Source organism: Paramisgurnus dabryanus, chromosome 5, assembly GCF_030506205.2.
Source record: "Paramisgurnus dabryanus chromosome 5, PD_genome_1.1, whole genome shotgun sequence".
NCBI classification, from domain to species: Eukaryota; Metazoa; Chordata; class Actinopteri; order Cypriniformes; family Cobitidae; genus Paramisgurnus; species Paramisgurnus dabryanus.
This window is the reverse complement of record NC_133341.1, coordinates 300611-319341: the sequence shown is the minus strand read 5'-3', so window position 1 is coordinate 319341 and position 18731 is coordinate 300611. Positions and strand designations below refer to the sequence as shown.

Genomic DNA, 18731 nt, shown 5'->3' with positions numbered 1-18731 from the left:
TCCCACATTTCCCCATCTGTACCCGTCCTTTTTGGGAGATCCCATGTTCCCGTATAAGCCACTACACTACTCCATCTTGGGCACCATGATCTGTCATCATAGCCTTGCTCCCGACACCACAGTGTGGTCATAATATCCAGACACAAGTATATATCATATCCCCTCCATGAGCTATTCTTCCCTCCACAGTCTATCACACTGCATAAATCAAAGGTGTATGATGTCTTTGAATTTTTTATGTAATTTAATTAAATTCCCCCATATCTCTTTAAACACTGATCTTGTGATGTTGTTTTGGACCTTTTGTCATTTTTCAGATTACCTCCATTGTTTATGCCAAATAGCATGATAATTATAATTGCAGTTATAACCCCTAGGGCCCACAGAACCTTCCAATTCCCACACAGCTTCATCTCTGTGGAAAAATACACTTATGCCTATTGGCTAAATTCAAAAAACACTCTTAAACTTAATACTTGATAAAAGGTAGGAGTATAGTAAAAGAAGTAAAACGATAATACTAATACAAAATTAAAAGGAAGTAACACGATAATAATAGTAAAAACTAAAACTTAGATGACATTCACAATGAATAAACCGTAATTGTGATGTTCAGGTCCCTGAACACTTCTGTCAGGATCTCCACCACCTTATGGAAGTCCAATTTATCTAACCCACACCCCAGCCGGGGAATAGATACACTTGTTATTCCTTTTTTCTCACACCAATCTCTCATGCATCTGAGGCTGTTGGTAAAATTCTCATATGTTGGTAAATCAGTACAGTTTTGTTTGGTTATTAAATGAAAAATCAGTCTGCCGTCGTCCTCATGAGTAACTGCACATTCACCTGTGTGTTTGTTTTGACTTACAACCTTTTGTATTCCGTACTTTGCCTTGAATTGTACGGCTATACCTGCTCCATATGCACAATCTGCACTAACACAGTGTGCTAAAGACTCTGTTATTGGACTGGAAAAAAGGTCACCTGTTTTGTACAAAATTTTACAAACTGTTTGTTGGCTTTGTTGTTGATGTTGTGTTGGTGTTACCAATGTTGTTGGTTCAGTTTCTCTCTGTTCTTTAGCACTTATAGCACTTTCACCTTCAACACTCTCCCTCTCTTGGACCTGAGTCCTCAGGTCCACCCCTGTATCTGTCAGAGACCTAGAAGGAGAATCACATGGAACACAAGAAGAGAGATGGAACCAGGTTTCGCCTTTTCCCTGTAGCTGCACACAATGTGACGTTCTGGCAGTCACTCTGAGCGGTTTGGACCATCTGGGTTCGTTCCACTTCCTCCTGAACACCTTCACTCTCACCCAATCAGCCTGGCTAGGGGCTGGGTCGTTGTCCCAGTCCCGTTGTCTGGTAGCCTGGCAGGAAAAATGTTTAATCAGAGCAGTTAGTTTGTCAAAATAAGCAGCATGAGTTAATGGCAGAATTGGGTCCTGCACCAAGGCATTCCTTGGGCCTGGAAACTGTCGACCTGTAAACAATTCAAAAGGTGTGAAACCAGAAATCCTGTTAACAGAAGAACGGATAGACATCAATGCAATTGGTAATGCATCTAGCCATGTTATTTTTGTCTGTGCACAGATTTTGGCAAGTTTCAATTTCAGAGTCAGATTCATTCTTTCATCTTTTCCCTGGCTTTGTGGGTGATAAACAGCCCCAAAGCTGTGGGTCAAACCCAATGCCTGCTTAACCTGTCTGAGATGTTCATTTTTGAAGTGACTTCCATTGTCAGATCTCACACGTCTGGGGAAACCATGGTTAGGGATGTAATGATTTATCAAACATTTGATGACAGCTGTGCTGTCTTCTCTGCCTACCGGATAGGCCTCAGGCCAGGCAGTGAACGAATCGACGATCACCAAAACATATCTTTTCCCTCTTACTCCAGTTATCATGTCAGTGAAATCAATAATGATTTCATCCCCAGGTCCTGTTGTGATTGGAAAATACCCTCTCTGGGGCTTAACAGTGGGCTTCACATTATGTTCACAGCACACTTCACAAGATCTGATGTAATTGGCCACCATAGACGTCAAAAATGGATGCCACCAATACTGAAGATCACGTAACATCTGTTTGTCAGATACATGACTCGCTGTGTGCACTTGTTTAAACAATGAGTCACAGAGTGACATGGGCATGGCAGGTCTCCCATCCGGGGCCTGCCACAGGCCGTCATCGGCACGGACAGCACCATGGTCTCTCCAAGCATTCTTTTCATCAGGTGAGGAACCAGCTTGTTCCTTTATCAAATATTCACGAGTGAAACGTGGTAATATGTCTGATTTTGTTTTGTCTGAGGTCACAACAAATTGTGTGGCTGTGTACCCGGCAGAATTTTTGGCAGCGCAATCAGCAGCGTCATTTCCACAAGCAATAACTGAGTTTGCTTTAGCATGTCCCTGGCATTTCACCACAGCCACTTCATCGGGTATCATCAGAGCCTGCAATAGGTCTCTGGCTTCGCTAGCATGAGTTATAGGACGGCCTGTTGTTGTAACAAATCCACATCTCTGCCACACAGGCAGCTCTACGTGTACAGCTCCTATCACATATGCAGAGTCACTATAAATAGTTACCCTCTCTTCACCAGCATAGTGCATGGCTTTGGTTACAGCTACCATTTCAGCTCTCTGTGCTGACTGCTTACCCTCCAATTTACCACTCACTCTAGTCACAAAATCACCCTCAACCTGTTCAACCACAGCAAACCCTGCCTTTAATGTACCATCTGATGCCCTGAAACAATAACCGTCTGTGAACAATGTCATTGCTGGTGGGGGAGTTGGCAGCGGTACTGCAAAGAGGCCGTCTCTAATTTTGCTGGCTTTCTCAGTTAATGGTATGCAATCATGAGGCTCTCCTTCAGTGATTAAGTAAGCCATGTTAACACCTTCATGCACATATGTGACGTTGGGGCTAGCCAAAATCTTGGCCAGCTTTCTTTGCCTGAGAGGTGAGAAAGTGAAAGCAGTTGAATTGACAAATGACATTACAGAATGAGTAGTGAGAATGGTCAACGGGTGACCCATTACAATATGAGATGTTTTTGTTATCAATTTGGCTAACCCTGCCGCGTAGCGAGCATATGCTGGCTGTCTCAGCTCAATGGGGTCCAACAAAACACTACTGTACATCAAAACCTTTCTTCCCCCTGTTGTTTTCTGATATAACACACCATGGGCACTGTTTCCTGCGACAACTGTGCTTTTAGTGAAATGAAAGCTGATTCTGCCTCTGGGGTCCACATTAACTCTGCCCTTAGGTTTTTCATGCCCTGTTCTCTCACTAATGCTCTTAAAGGTGCAGTAGCAGACACATACATGGGTATATATTGTCTGCTGAAGCCAGTCAGGCCTAAAAATGACAACATGTCTTTAACCCAGTCTCTGGTCTTGGGTGAGACATGATGCTTTGTCTCTGTTGTGGTGTCAGTGTGGAGCCCTGTGCCGTTACCATCCTACCCATAAAATTGACGCATGGTCTGCATATCTGCAGCTTCTCCCTACTCACCTTGAACCCTGACCTGTGTAGCTGTTGTAACACAAGTTTTGTTGCCTCCATACACGTTTCCATGGATGTGGCTGCTAGCAAAAGGTCATCAACATACATAATCAGCACACATCCCATTGGCAATTCACATTTACGTAATTCAGTTTGTAATACCTGATTGAAAATGCCAGGTGATAAAACAAAACCCTGTGGCAAACAGTTATAGGTGTACTGGCGCTCCCTATAGGTGAATGCAAAACATGGTTTGCATTCATCAGCTATAGGGATGCAGAAAAATGCATTTGCTAGATCAATGCACGTAAACCACTGATGTGCAGGTGATAAATTTGATAGAGCAACATATGGGTTGGGTACATTCAGTGTTCCAGTCTCCACCAAACTGTTAATGGCTCTCAGGTCATGTACTAGCCTATACTTGTTTGTACCGGGTTTAGGTACTGGAAAGATGGGCGTGTTCCATTCAGAACTTGCCGGAGTTAAAACTTGTTTACTCAATAAACCCTCCACTGTGGCCCTAACTCCCTCTTCTGCATCTGGTTTGTTTCTGTACTGGGGAACCCACACTGGTACTGTGTTAGAGAGTTTAAATGTGACAGGAGTGATATTACAAAACCCTACATCTGTTGGGCCCTGTGACCATAAGTCATGCGGCATACTTCCTATCATCTCCTCTGTCCCTTCGCCATCTGTGTTTTCTCTGCCATGGCTTCTAGGTAGCTGTTCATGCTTCAAAATACCTATGTCTTCTGTGTGCTGCCTAATCCAATAAGCATCTTGCCTTTGGGAAAACCACACCCCTTTCATGTCTGTCTCCACCCAATCAGTGGCAGCCATTAATCTTTTTATCATGCTGCCTAGCTCCCTAGCCTCATGATTTGGATGTAACGCAAGTGAGATGTGTGGTGCGGCTGTGTCTGCCATTTTGTACCATTCTTTTTGTTCTTCTGTTAAGATGATTGGAGCTGCCACGCCCTGATTCCCTATCATAATGCCATTACCCACTAATCTCCATTTAGTTCCCTCAATAGATTGAAACAATTCCTCATAGGTGATGGTATCAAATCTGTCATAAAACAACCCAGTCTCACCCCATTTCGTCAATATTTGACGACACTTGACCATTCGTCAATATGTGACGCGGAGGGTATACCTTTCGCGTAATTTTTTGACGAACTGGGGCTTCAATACTATTACGTCCGTTGCATTCTCTTCTCCTATTTTCTTACCAATTTCGCGTCGGTTTAAGGTTAGATTTACATAATGACATCCCTACCCAAACCTAACTCTAACCCCAACGCCAGGTGACAACTGTTTCTAACCCCAACGCCAGGTGACAACTGTTTAATTTCGCGTATCTTTTGCTATGGGCTATGTCTTGTATCCAGGGCTTATATGTGTTGTATAGGGTCACTACACTGTTACTAGACATTTCATCTTCCCAGTCTGTTTCTAATTCTGCCCAGTAGATGTCAACTAATTCCTTATATTTTCCCCCCACTAGCATCCATTGGTTTCCTGTTTCTGTTGAACCCAATGAACAATTTATGGTATTTCCGTCCGGAAACCCAACTATGACACCGTCCGGTGAACATAGTATGCTAGCACCTAATTTAATTAGTAAGTCCCTACCAAGTAAAGGAATAGGTGCATTGGAGGAATACAGAAATGCATGTGAAACAGATTGGTTAGCTACTGTGGTTGGTAAATGTTTAGTTAATGGCCACTTTTCAATTTCACCAGAGAAACCCATCACATCCACCGTTTTACTACTAAGATGTTTTGGCTCTATGGTGCCTTTAGTTACGGTTGTATGTAGCTCCAGTGTCCACTAGAGGTTTTAGTGGTGTAGCGTTTACCACTATTTCCATGAGAGGCTCAGCCAGGGACGGACTGGGGCTAAAAAACAGCCCTGGACTTTTTCCCAAATAGGCCCATCATCCGGCCATTCGCCCCTAGCCGTGCGCAACAGACACAAGGATGTCCTGATACTATGCCACAATACTGTCAGACTATTAGACAAGGATATTTAATATTTTGTCCATGTCATATTAAACTTTGATGTAAAATAAGGCTGTGAAATAATGAAAATAGCTAGGCCTATTAATTTTGTCTGTACAGCTTTCACAAACAACCACCAGGTCTTTGCCAATTCCACAATACTAAACACAAATATGAAAGACAAGGAAAAACTGAATTCTGATGGAAGACAGACAGAAAGTGCAAGCTAGGATTTTTTGGTTAAACTAATATTTGGTCAATTATTTAGCCAATGAAAGAAATGAAAACGCAATACGATGAATGTCCACCCACAGACTGTTTTTAAACGGGGTTGGATAAATATTTTTTGCTTTGTGTGTGATTTTGGTTAGATGACAGTTGTAGGTTACAGTTTGACAAGAGTTTACAGTTTGACAAAAGCAAAATGTTTTGTTTTATTGCGACTGTATACAAATATAAGCAAACACTTTGCCGTTTGAATTATGTCCCATATGAACAAAATGACAGAGTATGTATTGTTTTTATGTTTCCACTGTTCAATCGTGCCCGCAGCCTCTCTCTCACACACACACACACGCGTGCGCACACACTCACATCACGTCTTTCTCTAACACTAGTTGCGCATTACGTTAATTTTCACGTGAGTTTTATTTATTTTTATATCGTGTATATTATATTATAATGTCACGTGTCCTGCTACTACTGGCACTTAGCTCTTGCTGATGTGAAGTTAAACTCGGTCTGTCCCTCATCATGACCAGGCTGTGGATGCTCAGGCTCGCAAACATAGACGCTCGCGAATTCCGGGAATCCGTGGACCAATCACGGCTAGTAGGCCGATTCTTCCTTGTTTTTTTACACGTAGCAGCATATAAGTGATCGTATAGACCCTTTTACTGTTTGTACACAATGATGACGTGGCAGCGTATGCGCGTGCATTTAGGCAACGGAAGTATCGTAAGAATCAAAAGTGAAGCAACACAAACAGTAAGTTATTTTAAAAAAGTTGACTTTATGAACATTTTCAACACAGCTACCAGATCCGTGTACTATAGGGGAGTGGATAGAAGACGTTAGCAGATGGCCAAAAATAAAGTTGCCAGGTACATATATACGTATATTAGTATATTATATTTGTGCAACCAAACGCAACAACCAGACAATTTGATGCTGGGAAACCGTTTTAATAAACTTTCTGAGTTGCTACCACGTTAGAACCAATGGGGAATAATAACACCACTTCCGTTGCCCAAATGCGCGCTCAGGCTATTTGATCACGTGAGCTGTAAAAGGGTCTATTAGTGCCTCTGCTGTTGGCTGTTCATATTGCTTTATTAGACTTTTTTTGCCATCGGCCGGGCGACGGCCCTCCGTTGAACGGCCGTTCTGGACTTTTCCAGAACGCACAGATTGCCAATCCGTCCCTGGGCTCAGCCATTCCCCTCATGGTGGTTTCCTGTGTGCCTCGTCATTCCTCCGCCCCACCCCCTTGGCCCCATGTTGGGTGCATAGGCGCCATAAAATTTGGTTGTGGGAGGTTGTGCTGTCTAGGTGACCCCCTGCCATAGCCACCAGCTCCACGGCCGGCCCCACCTCTTCGGGGACCCCATCCCCCTGCAGGTGGTCCATTGTGTGAGCTAGCACTGGAATTTTGGGGCTGTGACCATGCTATGGGACAATTGCGTACCCAATGACCCTCCTGTCCACACACATAACATGCATTCATACCAATTACACCATAACCACCCCTACCTGCTCCACCCCTACCCCTTGGGCCTCCCCTATTCTGCTGATACCCTCCCCATGGGTTTCCTCTATATGGTGGTCCTGTATATGGGTCTTGTGGGCCATTGGGATATGAATTGGGGTATTGGGTAGTTTGTGGTGCATTAGGTGAACCTGTGGTGGTGTCTGGTTGGGCCTGCTGTGGCATTTGCTTCTTCTTTGTGTTTGCTTGTTTGGCCTGTTCTAGCTGCAGTTTTAGGAGCTCATTTTTTATTTTATCTACCTCAGCTAGCTCTTTACTTGATTTTTCAAGGGCTCTATCTGTATGATATATGAGATGTCTCTCCCATACCTCATTTGTCGCTGCAGCAATGTCTGGGTTGTTTTCCATGATCTGCTTAACACTGGGTGGGGCCCCTGCCATTACTGCTGACCTAAAGACATCCCTGGTGACCGGGTTGTTAATACCGTTCTCTTCAGTTAGCTGTTCCCATTCAGCTGTGCATCTGAAATAATATGCTGCACCTGTCTCATCTGGTTTGATTTTAAATTTAATATTTTGGTATACGGTTGGTGGAGTAGGAAACTGAGCCCTCAGAGCCTTGCCTATTGCAGTGCTCACAGTGGTATATGGCGTGTCATTGTCATGCAATATTATATTGGCATTTTGTTCAAAATCTTTTACTTGTGCATTGGTCAGGATCTGACCTAACAGGCATCTGATGTCACCCAAAGCCAGCACTGTGCCATGACATAGCGTGGTTAATTTATTTAACCATCTGCCGCCACCACTGGTGATAGGTGGGAGTTTACTCATAATGGCAGTTAAATCACTATGAGACCAAGCTTGGTATTTGTCACCACCCGATTTAGCTATCAGAGGCATGTTATTACTGGCCAACTGGGAATATGGGCCTGACCTTGCAGGCTGTTCTGACCTCATTGGCTGTTCTTGTTCCATCATCCATGCCTGGAAAACCTCATCCACTGTTACGTCTACCCTACTCTTGTCTTTGGATCTGGTGTTGCTCGCTGGCCCATCATATGGTTCTCCTGCAGGCTTTCTTAACCCCTTTTTCTGTCTACCTGGCCCACTACCTTGTGGTATAGATGCCCTTGCCATTGGAGGTGAGCCCTGTGTTATGATCATTTTGCCCTCTATTTTCACATCCATTGGCATGCTTACCTCAGTCTCGGTCTCGTGTGGGTTATTAGCTAGTGTTGACGTGTTTGGTCTTCCTGGTGTTGGTACCAGTCGTCTGTATGAAGAAACACTAACTACACTTTCATCTTCACTTTCAGAGTCACTTTCTCCCTTATCATCATTGTTGTGTCTGTGACTGCTACTATTTTACCCTCCATTTTTACTCTTGTCAACTGGTTGTGTTACACTATTTTCACTCAGAGCCCTTTCATTTGCACTCCCTGTTTCACTGATGGCCCTTTTGTTTGCCATGTTTTGTTTTAGAATTATGTTTCTTAATTGTACTAACTAATTCCTAAGACCATTTAATTCCCCCATGTCTATGTCCAATTCACCTCCATTCACTTGCATCATTGGCTGCTGCATGGGAATTACAACAGATTCCTTCTCATAAGGAGGAGGTGTATGAAGGGAGGGGTAAAGTGGTTTTACTTTAGGAGGAGTTATAGGCGGAGCTGTGGGCGGAACGGGGGGTATTGGCTGAGCGCTTCCTAGTTCTATTTCCTGTTGCTTGGCAGCAGCACCACTGTCAACTTCCCCTTTCTTCTTACTAATGGCCTGAGCTGCGGCTGTTACCAATGCCATTCTGGTCCACATTCTCAATTCTTTTTCTAAGTCTTTAATCCTTTTTTCCTTTCTATACCATTTACCTTTACCCTTCACTTCATTGATTTTGTGCACAATTCTATGTTCCATAGCAAAAATAATCGGCGCTAATGGAACCAGAGATGTTCACAAGTCTCTGAGCTCGAGTCCGAGTCAAGTCTGAAGTCTTTGACCTCGAGTCCAAGTCAAGTCTGAAGTCTTTGAGCTTGAGTCCAAGTCAAGTCTGAAGTCTCTGGGCTCGAGTCCAAGTCAAGTCTCAAGTCTCGTTGTAACAAATAAAACTCTAATAACAAAAAGAAATTATAAACATTTATAAAAAAACAAAGTTGCACATTAAGTAAGGTCAGTGGTGTAGTCTAGATTTTTGTAGTGAGTATACTGTGATTTTTTCCTCTCACCCTTATGACACTCGTCCCAGCGCAACGCACCACTCACAGATGCATACAGTATGGATCTTCATGTAACAGAGCATTCTGAAAGTGTACTCATAAACACATAAACTGAATGTGTTATCAACATGTCAATTTATTATAAGAAAAAAAAAGAGTTTAACAGCAAATGGGTTTACAGCTGGGGAAACTGGACTGATTTTTAGACTGGTTTAGTGTTAATTAACATCTAACTCGGGGCCAAAACTTACTCAACTGTTAATTAAAATTAAATAAACTGTTTACAATCTTCAATCTGTGGCTAACACATGCATTGAAGAAGAAAAATATCCACTACTTATCTGACAACTATTGATAACATTACCATGTGTAATTTAATGGTGTAAATGTTTTTAATTAATACACATTTAAGATGACCATGAATTAACTCTAATTTGCATAGTCATTGATATAAAAAGCTTATTTTTTGCATATAATACAAGCATTTTCTAAAAATGAAAATAGGCTTTTACTTTTATTATTACAAGACCATCATGTAGCCTAATATTAGACACCAAAACCAAAGTGAAGAAAATTATCTTTAATTTGCAAGTCTGAACTGAACATCAACGCAGACATGAATTTCCTCACAGAACTTTAAGATCATATACATCTTGAACGTAGATATATAAATGAACACAGAGAAGGGAAGTTTAACACTGTGAAGCACAAGCAAACATGCTGAAGGCAGCTAAAAACCATCAGGATATAATCACGGGCTTATTTTATTGCACTTGAAACCTTATCTATTAAACTGGACTGATGATTTAAATGTTGTTTACTCACATGTGCGTTGTTAACTCTCGGATTTCATGTTGAAGCACTGCTCCACTCGTTCACTTCTCCATATGGACAATTCCTGTTTGTTTACAGTTTCGCGTGAGCAGCTACACTGCAGGTTCGAGTTCATTTGGCGCTAAGCAGACCTCTTGGTGATGTCAAAGTACCGCGAGAGCGATTCAAAGCAGATTTCTCCATGTGATAACTGAAATCGCTCTCGCAGTACTTTGTTGTCACTCGCCTGTGGGTTCTTGTGGCGCCACAGCAGTCTTCTCCCCAGTCACTCTAGATCCGCTATAGTATTAATTTGATTTCATACGCCGATCGGATCGCGCAGTTCGGCAGGTACAGTATGACACAAAGTAGCGCAACTCTGGACCTGACTGGAGCCGGACCGGATACACTGAACCGCATGTGCGTACAGAAATCTGCTCACTTGAGCCCCTTTTTGCGGTTAAATTGTTTAACCATTTAAACAATTGCAAGCCTTAGAAACACGTTAATGATAATCTTACCCTATTTAAATTGCATATTAATCCGCAAATCGCATGTGAGCTGAACCGCGGATCCGTCACAGCACTACCCAGAGCTTCAGATGAATGCCACAGCAGCAGCTGCCAGCAGGTACAGTCGACATGTATGTTCGCGGCCGCGCGCGTGGAGCAAATACGTCACGTGTTACGTCGTGGGCAGGTTGTAGGTAACGGAGGGAGCTATGACAGCGAGCTTATCAGACGTTTCCTAAAAATAAACATTGTTCACGAGTCGCGCGGCTCAAGTCCGAGTCGAGTCTGAAGTCTTTGAGGGTCGAGTCTCAAGTCGAGTCTGAAGTCACTGTGTGTGTGACTTAAGTCGCACTCGAGTCCGAGTCTCAATCTCGAGTCCTCATCTCTGAATGGAACCCTTTTTTTCTCTTCTGGTTCCCAACAATTCTCATCTCTCAATATTTTCCAGCCCAATTCAACCTCTTTTTGTCTTTTCTTAACATCTTTTGGGTCTGTCTGGGCCATCATAAGTTTAATCACCTTTTGCCATTGCACATATACTGGCGAACAACCATATTCATCACATTCTTTCTGAAATTCAGCCATTTTTCATATGATTTTCATAAAATAACAACTTCACAGCAATATGTCAAAGCAATACATCAAAATTTCACCAACACGATTAATCACAAAAACTCAAATTGGACAACTCAACCCAGGCAAAGTAAACGATAAACAAATAATTTACGGAACTTTCATCCGAGGGACTTTAACCCACTTGGTACTTTATAATGTCTAATACATTAATGGACTCCAACCACAATTTACCTTTATGGGGCTTTCACCCAAGGGACCATTCAACCCTATCGGTACTTTATAATGTCTAATACATTAATGGACTCCAACCACAATTTACCTTTACGGGACTCAAACCCGAGGGACCATTCAACCCTTCTCTCTCTTTCTATCAACCTTATATATTTTTTAAGTTTTTCAATCTGATCTTTTATTCAATTATTACTTTCAGTTTGGATCTCCTTATCAACACAATTAATTTGGTATATGTCCAATAGCAGAATTTGATAAAACAGGTTTCTGCTTACCTTTGTTTTAGAAGACCGGTCTTTTGTGTTGAACAGGAGTCCTCCCTTACTCGCCCTTAGGCAATTTGAAACTTCTCTTAATCTCCTTTTCCCTCCAACAACGTCGGGGATCACCAATTGTTGGACTTTAAGGCGTCCAAAGCATGTTCATCAATGGAGAAAGACACAAATATCTAAATTGAATATTTATTGATCAGATATGAAAAAGTTACAGCATGCTGGATCGTCTCAAGTCCTACAGCAGGATTCGACAAACTCACAGCTCAGAACAAAAAACATGAGTATTTATCGCCGTTCTTTCTTCAGAATTCTCCTCCCCCAGATGGCTGTTTTCCTTATCTGATTCCATCACCACATACCTGTGGGGGTTGCATATCACACACACACAGACAGAGAGACATACACAGACCATTCTGTTCCCTAAGGCATTATGTCCTTATTTGGACATCTTTGTAACTTTAACACTTTTGGCAATCATCGTGAAATGTAGGCAGTAAATATGTAAAACATAATTATTCAACAACACAACAATACTCCATTGTTCATAAATTGGTTAAATCAGAGATGGGGACTCGAGTTTGAGACTCGGACTCGAGTGCGACTTAAGTCGCACACACAGTGACTTCAAACTCGACTTGAGACTCGACCCTCAAAGACTTCAGACTCGACTCGGACTCGGACTCGAGCTGCGCGACTCGTGAACAATGTTTATTTTTAGAAAACGTCTGATGAGCTCGCTGTCATACCCCTCCCTCCGTTACCTACAACCTGCCCACGACGTCACACGTGACGTATCTGCTCCGCGCGCGCGGCCGCGAACATACATGTCGACTGCACCGGCTGCTGCTCTGCCATTCATCTAAAGCTTTGGGTAGTGCTGTGACGGATCCGCGGTTCGGCTCGCATGCGATTCGTGGATTAATATGCAATTTAAATAGGGTAAGATTATCATTAACGTGTTTCTAAGGCTTGCAATTGTTTAAATGGTTAAACAATTTAACCGCAAAAAGGTGCTCAAGTGAGCAGATTTCTGTACACACTTGCGTTTAAATGTGTCCGGTCCTGCTCCAGTCAGGTCCAGAGTTGCGCTACTTTGTGTCATACTTTAGTGTAGTCCATTAACATACATTGTCTGAATAGACCAATGAAAAACAATGTAACATTTTTATGTGAAGCGACTGCTGTATCTTCTTCCTGAAGCGCTGTTTGGAATTCACACTCTGCCTGTGTTTGAGCACGCGTTTAAGTGCCCTCAGTAGTGCACATACAGAGAGAAGTGTTTCAAAAGTTAAGCCAAAATAAAATCTTTCTTTTCTTGACAGGGCACATACACACAAAATTATCTCACAGTATTATTTTTCTAATAAAAACATTTTTGTTTATGTCTTAAGAAATCAGTCAGAAACCAGTCTGGGCTTATTTGTTCTTAATAAAGAGACAGTAACCTCAATTAACCTACTTAAGTCTGTGTCATTTATGTTAATCAAACAACCCAAGACAAACAGAAAATCCCTTCTATTGCTCAAAAATAATAATAATAATATTTAATTTGTACAATAAAGACAGTGTTATTATCCATTTAATTTAATTTCTGTACCTAATGCTAATTTTAGACCTTACTTAATGTGCAACTTTGTTCTTTTTATAAATGTTTATAATTTCTTTATTTGTTATTAGAGTTTTACTTGTTACAACGAGACTTGAGACTTGACTTGGACTCGAGCCCAGAGACTTCAGACTTGACTAGGACTCGAGCTCAAAGACTTCAGACTTGACTCGGACTCGAGCTCAGAGACTTCAGACTTGACTCGGACTCGGGTTAAATGCATTCATTGGTTAAACATACTAATTTTCACTTTCTCTAAATGTAACATAGTTATAAAGCAAGCAACTTGTTTATTGAAACCATCTGTTCTGTGTGTTTTCTCTTCAGGGCTTTGTTTCTACCCCCAACTGAAACAGCCTCTCAGCTTTTACACACACAGACAACTTTCTTGTATTGAACACAGCAAATTATAAATCACACATTAAGTAAAAATATAACACTATGACATTAAAACACCGTAAAATCAAAATCCCACACAGCAGATATGTGGACCTCAATGAATATGGGCGCTTATCTTGCTGTTACATGCCATTTCATAAATGAGGGAACACTTAATACTGTTCTTTTAGGAGTGCAGGAATTTCCACAAGCACACACTGCTGCATATTTAGCAGCTGTAAAGGCTTCTATCATGGAAGAATGGGGAATTACGCACAAAGTAACTTCTCTAGTTACAGATGCTGCAGCCAATATGTTGGCATGTGCCAGGGAGCTCAATTTAAAACATTCTGTTTGTATTGCACATGTTTTAAATTTAATGGTGAAAAAGGCACTAGACCAGACTCCTGGACTTCCTGACCTGAGAACAAAGGCCAGGAAGCTTGTAAGTTTGTTCAGATGCAGCACCACTGCTAAGGTATGTCACAGAATATTCACATAGCATTTCACATAATGTTCTTGTCAGTCTTGTCATCATCAATATTGTAAAATACATTTACTACATTATTTATTATGTCATTCTAAGTGTCCCTCATATACTTACGTTCCTATTTTTTGTACAGGAAAGACTTGTGCAAATGCAGTTACACTTAGGGAAAACACATCTGAAACTGCTACAAGAAGTGGAAACTCGCTGGAACAGCACCTTTCTAATGTTTCAGCGACTTCATGAGCTGAGAGAGGCGGTGGGTGCAACTATGGCATCCCTTCAAACCGATACTTCTCCACTCACATCTGAGGAGTATTTTTACATTGGGGAGTGTCTGGGTGTTTTGTCTCCTTTCTATGAGGCAACCGTGGAGCTGTGTGAGGAGAAGCAGGTATCTGCATCCAAAATAGTGATGGCCAAACAGTTGGCAGAAATGATGATGCGACAGCTGAGAGAAAAAATGCATAATTTGCAATCAATGAGTATTCTTACTTTGCCAACTCTTCTGCACCCACGTTTTAAAACACTTGGTTTCCTCAGTCCATCTAAGGGCAATGAAGCTGTTAAGAGACTGACTTCTGAATGTGCATTTATAATTTCACACGAAACACCACCACCCACAGCACAGGCAGTGCCGCCTCAAGATGAGGGATCTTCAACAACAGGTACTGTATGTTGTTCATGCTGTATACTATGCTGACATTTACCCATACCATTTAATAAATATTTAATAAATAATAATAACAATTTTAACCATTTCAGGTCACTTGTGGCGTCATTTAGATGCAACTGTTGAGCAAACTAAAAAAGCCCAAAACAATACAGCAGATGCCATGGTGGAGGTTCAGCGCTACTTGGCGGAGACAAATATTGCAAGAGGAGAGGACCCTCTGAAGTACTGGGCAACACAGAAGAAGTTTTACCCTCACCTATATGTCCTATCACAAAAGTTTTTGTGTTGTCAGGCGTCTTCTGTCCCATGTGAGCGAATATTTTCCAAGGCTGGGGAGATTGTTTCAAAAAAGAGAAACAGAATCAGCCCCAAGGTGGTTGAACAGATATTGTTTTTAAACAAAAATAAATAACACACATAGACCCCCCCTCAATGTTACACAAGCACTTTCACTGCCCTCAGTCTAGTCTTACACAAGCACTTTCACTGCCCCTTGTCAATATGAATAACTTATTGACATTTCTTTAATTAAGTTTAAAGAACTCAAGTTTTTCTCTGTACAAGCACAACTGCACAGTTACAAAATGAAGAAACAACATTCTTCATAAATACTTATAATACCTTTATTTACATTTGTGTGTGTGTGTGTGTATATATATATATATATATATATATATATATATATATATATATTAGTGATTCCTCTAGCACACATTATTGCGCTGTCATTCCCCCAATGATCAGCAGGTGTCACTTGCGTGCATTCGAAGCCTCGAGAAATGAACCACTTTATAACACATCTGGCTGGAAAGCGTCAAAGCTTTATGAAGCTTCGTCTCGCCACCACTACTACTAGATACTTGACTGAAATACACAACTTGATCACACGGACAATACAAAATGAACCTGCACAGAACTAAGGACAAGAGAACATTTTATAAGAGAAACTAAACAAGATAACGAGGAGGGAACAGGTGATGGGAATAAGTAATAATTAAAAATAAGCAGGAGGACGAGGGGGCGGGGACAATGACAAGACACCGGAGGCACATGCCACAGTAAACAAGGCATGAGCCTCCACATAAGGCCTGGGACTGCCAGAACTCTGCCACCATGACAAAGTACAAATATAACAAGACTTCAAGGCAGAGTCCTGACAGATTCTAGATTAATCGCATAATTGTCATGAGTTAACTCATGATTAATCGCAAATTATTTTTATTTAAATTTACCTTTATATAACACTTTTCAAGTTTTTAATACTCTAATCAACATGGGTGTGGACAAATAAAGATGCTTTATGCAAATGTATGTTTACACCAGCCTGTTTATACTTTGCATCATTTGTGACCCATTCTGGCAGATTGAGTTGGAATGAGCAAAAATTAGTTACTTACATTTTTACATTTTCTATAAAAAAAACTTCAAAACAATTCATGATTTGTTGGAATCTGACAAAATAACCGCATACCATAACTACACCTGTTTGAAGTTGACAGAGTCAGCAAAGTTAATTTTAAGAATATAGGTGCAAGCAGCGATACGGGGCCAAGCAACAATGGTCCTGCAACACACCATGAAGCCAAAAGGACATGCAATTGAAGAATGCAATGTAGCAGATATGTATGGAAATGTCACAAGGCGGGGCTGGCTGCTGCTATAATTAAGCCACGCCCCTTCTTAACTTCCACCTCGAGGAGGTCCCCAAAGCCAACCCAATGACCAGACAACACAAATGCACGTAAATATAAAAGCATAAACTTTATTTAAATTAATTAAAATGGATATGGGAAATGGGGAGGGGAAAGGGATTTAAAACTAAACTCTTCGTTCTGCCCTCCAGGTGGGCCGTGATCGGAAGAGTAAAAGGGGGGGGGCAATGGAGTCAAGTGTCCAGGATCCAAGACACTGCGGGGGATGTGGGACTCAGGCTCCTCCGCCTGGTTTTAGGTTCCCGTGGCGCCCTCCTCTTCCTCCTGGAGGCAGAGTGAACAACAAGATAAGTGTTGAGCTTATAAAACTTCCTTCGTCACGTACCCTTTTTCGACTAACACCGTGTCTCTTCAGTACGTGGTGCTGGGAGGTGGTTGTCATAAGTGTTCCTTTGACTCACGTATATGTCTCCTCTCTCCCTCTTGGCAGACTGCCGCTAGAACACAGAAGATCGGTTAGTTATACTACGATGGACTCCCTCTCACCTTTTCTGCCAAGAACGACGTGCGGTAAGTGCAGTACAGGTAAGGTTTTGTTCGTTCCTTTCTCCACTTTCTTTCTCCGCAGGCTGCTAACTGGGACACAGAGGACCAAGTAATTAGACTGCTGGATTACTCTCACCTCTTCGGCTGGGAGCGACGTACAGTAAGTATGGTACAGGTAGGGTTTTCCTCATTCTCTTTCTCTTTCTTTCTCTCCACAGGCTGCGGCTGGGACACAAAGGTCGGTTATTCAGACTGCTGATTTTCTCTCACCTCTCCACTTGGGACGACGTACAGTAAGTACGGTACAGGTAGGGTTTCCTCGTTCTCTTTCTCTTTCTTTCTCTCCACAGGCTGCGGACTGGGACACAAAAGTCGGTTATTCAGACTGCTGGCTTTCTATCACCTCTCCACTTGGGACGACGTAGAGTAAGTACGGTACAGGTAGGGTTTTCCTCATTCTCTTTCTCTCTCTTTCTCTCCACAGGCTACGGACTGGGACACAAAGGTGGGTTATTCAGACTGCTGGTTCGCTCTCACCTCTCCACTTGGGACGACATACAGTAAGTACGGTACAGGTAGGGTTTCCTCGTTCTCTTTCTCTTTCTTTCTCTTCACAGGCTGCGGACTGGGACACAAAAGTCGGTTATTCAGACTGCTGGCTTTCTCTCACCTCTCCACTTGGGACGACGTACAGTAAGTACGGTACAGGTAGGGTTTTCTCGTTCTCTTTCTCTCTCTTTCTCTCCACAGGCTACGGACTGGGACACAAAAGTGGGTTATTCAGACTGCTGGTTCGCTCTCACCTCTCCACTTGGGACGACATACAGTAAGTACGGTACAGGTAGGGTTTCCTCGTTCTCTTTCTCTCTCTTTCTCTCCACAGGCTGCGGACTGGGACACAAAAGTCGGTTATTCAGACTGCTGGTTTTCTCTCACCTCTCCACTTGGGATGACGTACAGTAAGTACGGTGCAGGTAAGATTTCCTTATTCGCTTCCCTTGTTCCGCTCCACACAGTAACACTCCTGGTCAGTTGGCAGTCAAATTATATAGACATTGTATTTGGATGAAATGTGGTGGACTTACAGTGACCGAGCTCTCACGATCTGCCAGATGTTTCGAGACTGTTTGGTGAGGCAGCGTCGGGGGCAAAACCTCCCAACAATCGCTGCGGCTTCAGAGGGGAAAATGCTACGCTGTCTCACCGAGCCGAGCGCCGCCTTCTCCTCTCCACTTCCTAGACTGTAGAGCAGAGGTCCCCAACCACCGGTTCGCGACCCAGTACTGGGTCGTGGACAAGTTGCCACCAGGTCGCAAGAACGTCCCGAAAAAATTTGTATAATAGCCACGTACAGATGTGGCCTTTAAAAATGCGCGTCTCTGAGAGCAGAATGCCGCGGAGACTTCCGAAATTCTGCGAGATCCCGCAAAAGGGGGGTTCGGTGGGGGACGCAGGAAATATAAAAACCTGTAGAGGGCAGGCGTGTTTCATGTAGGCCATACTGACGACAATGTGTGTGCACGACTT

The 18731-nt window shown here is 42.4% G+C and overlaps 1 pseudogene; it reads right to left on the bottom strand.

Annotated features, from left to right (window-relative positions):
- Positions 1-393: 393 nt before the first annotated feature.
- Positions 394-8709, bottom strand: LOC135774105 (uncharacterized; annotated as a pseudogene).
- Positions 8710-18731: the final 10022 nt, after the last annotated feature.